Raw genomic sequence first — 3,345 nt, forward strand, 5'->3', positions numbered from 1 at the left:
CGCTGCTTGCGTTCAGCGGATATTCTCCAAAATGCCACTACGGTGATGCGGAGAGACACAGAGGAGACGAATTGTTGAATAAAGTCGTTATTTTTATTTTCTTTGCATACCAAAAGTATTCTCGTCGCTTCATAAAATTCTGATTGAACTGATGGCAGATGGACTATTTTGACGATGTCTTTCATCCTTTTCTGGGCCTTGACGGTGTTATTTACTTGGCAGTCAATGGGACAGTCACAAGCCTCCCGGTTTTCATCCAAAATATCTTAAATTGTTTTCCGAAGACAAACAAAGCTTTTACGGGTTTGGAACGACATGGGGGTAAGTGATTAATGACAAAATTTTCATTTTGGGGTGGAGTATCCCTTAATTTTATGAAGCGACGAGAATACTTTTTGTACACAAAGAAAACAAAAATAAAGACTTTATTCAACCATTTGTCTTCTCCGCGTCACCGTCACGTTTTCTACGTTTATTTACACTTTGATTTGAACGAAAACAGCGTATCCGTGTGGTGCGGCTGACACAGAACAGCATACGCAGTTTGTGTCCAGTGGATACTCTCCAAAATGGCGTTACGGTGACGCGGAGGAGACGAATTGTTGAATAAAGTCGTTATTTTTATTTTCTTTGCATACCAAAAGTATTCTCGTCGCTTCATAAAATTCTGATTGAACTGATGGCAGATGGACTATTTTGACGATGTCTTTCATACTTTTCTGGGCCTTGACAGTGTTATTTACTTGGCAGTCAATGGGACAGTCACAAGCCTCCCGGTTTTCATCCAAAATATCTTAAATTGTTTTCCGAAGACGAACAAAGCTTTTACGGGTTTGGAACGACATGGGGGTAATGATTAATGACAATATTTTCATTTTGGGGTGGAGTAACCTTTCAAGTCCCCACTTTTCTTAACATACTCTATGAAACAGGCCTCAAGTCCTTATCGCAATCTGCTCACAATCACTTTCTTCTTAGGTTGGTTTCTGCTTTAACAGTGGTCAAAAGATGTGGTGTGCTGCCATTAGTCTTAACAGCAGTGATGCAGAAAAGCCTAAAGCAGGGGTGCCCAATCTTGCTCCTAGAGGGCCAATGTCTTGAGGAGCTGGAGCTCCAACCAGCTCCAACACACTTGTCTAGAAGTTCCTAGAGAGCCTGAGACCTTGATTAGCTTGTTCATTTGTGTTTAATTAGGTTAGGAGCTAAACTGTGTGAGATGGTGGCCCTCCAGGAACAGGTTTGGACATCCCTGGCCTAAAAAATGTTTTGACATGGAGAAGTACAGATTATGTACATGGATTATGTTTTGATTAAAGGGAATTCACTTTATTTTGTAATAAAATCCTGGTAAAATAGGAAATGGACAATATTACTACATCTTTGAACAGTCTGTAAACTTTCCAGAACATTTACATTCTGTCACAATAATTCTGAAAATATCTATTGTTCAACTTTAACTGGTTTTACCAATGTCTTTGAGTGTGATGCGGAATTAAGAGATCTAGCAGTGTCAATTGATGAGGCTGAACGTGAGAATGAACATTCCATTTGAGGTCACTGTATGGGAGAATGTTTGTTCAAAAGCAAACATATAATGTTGTAAATTGTCACAATCCCTGACTGTGTTTCTCATGGACTCTTATTTTGTAGTTCTGTGTTTCCTTTGGTGCTTTGTCCTCCTCAGGTGTGTTCAACTTGAAGCAGCGCTGCGCAGACGATCCCTGTATGACATCAGGCCAGAGGAGAACTGGCCCCCCGACTGAGCCTGGTTTCTCCCAAGGTTCTTTCTCCATTTCTGTCACCGATGGAGTTTTGGTTTCTTGCCACTGTCGCCTTTGGCGGGGACGCTTGACTGATTGCACAGACACTATTGGAAGAGAGAACTGGATGATGACATCACTGAATCATCAATGAACTGACTTTAGCTGGAAAAATAACTCCGTTATTGTCACGAATCCGGTCCATGAACTTCTGTCACGAATCCGGTCCATGAACTTCCGTCTGCTAGCCATCAGAGGTCACCCTTTCCATTTTCATTGACTCTCGCACTACACCCTGTTGCATATCACCCCGGACTACATATCCCATCATTCATTGCACTGATTGCACAGCACTGATTGCACACAGCTGTTTCATATTACTCACTCCCTATTTAACACTCACTCTTATCCCTTACCTCTGCCGAGTATTGTTTAGCCTCCTAGCCAAAGGGTGACCTCTGATGGCTAGCAGACGGAAGTTCATGGACCGGATTCGTGACAGTTATTGTCTTCTTGCATTATTGACAAACTATTTTCCTGTTTGTCTCTGTAAAGATGCTTTGATACAATCAGTATTGCATAAAGCACTATACAAATAAAGGTGACTTGACTTGACAAAGTACCGCAAGAGCTAAGTAAAGCCAGATGGCTCTGTATGCTAATATTTAATAATGTAAATAATATTCAGTTTCTTGCACAGACTAATTGTTTCACTTCATAAGACCTCAATATATCATCAGGAGCCACTGGTATTAATTTTGTGTTCCTCGATATTCTTTTTTTTAATTCTCAAATTTGCTGAATTGCATTTAATGAATCACCAAGGACCACAGTTTCAGCTAAAAATCTTAAAAATCCCAGAGTGTGAGAAAAATAACAGCAAATTCAAATTTTTAGGTAAACTATCCCTCTAAGTTTAAGTCCACTGCTCAGGTTTTTTGAACTACTGTATATCGGGGGCGCTTATGTGAACCTCAGGATTGCCTTATTTCTGCAAGTGTTACCTCAGTTATGAGGCTTCTCTCTGGTGTGAGTTATTACATGATTGCTAAGGTGTGCTAAAGGCCATGTTCAAATACATTTTATTATAATAGTTGTCCAGCATTCTGTTTGATTGTCATACCTGCAGAGTAGGCATGATTTAATCTGAAGTCTTGTTTAAATCTTCAGAGAGACTCGTGAGTAGGGCTGGGTAAAAAATATCGATATCTCGATATTAATCGATTCTCTGTTTTACGTAACGATATCGATTCTTAAATCCCAAGAATCGATTAGTCTAGCCTGTTTTCAGTTAATGGACGGAACATTGAAGGGCACTTCCCATCCAATAAATCGCAATAAGCATTGTGCTTTGGTGCTTTTAATATGAAACAAAGTCTCGGGTTTCAATTTATGTCCATTGTATTCAAACAATAAATGGCGTTTTGGTGCTGTTTAATGTGGAGTGACAGATCGCTGTAGCGCCTCAGTTCAATAGATGACGCGGCAGCGGGTGCACGTGAACTGATCATCTCCTCCACATTAATACCAGTTTCAGCACAAAATAAACATGACTAAACATCCGAAGGTAAGTTAAAAGAAAGAG

This window comes from Sinocyclocheilus rhinocerous, unplaced genomic scaffold (genome assembly GCF_001515625.1).
Source record: "Sinocyclocheilus rhinocerous isolate Xijiao unplaced genomic scaffold, SAMN03320098_v1.1 scaffold2907, whole genome shotgun sequence".
Taxonomy (NCBI): Eukaryota; Metazoa; Chordata; class Actinopteri; order Cypriniformes; family Cyprinidae; genus Sinocyclocheilus; species Sinocyclocheilus rhinocerous.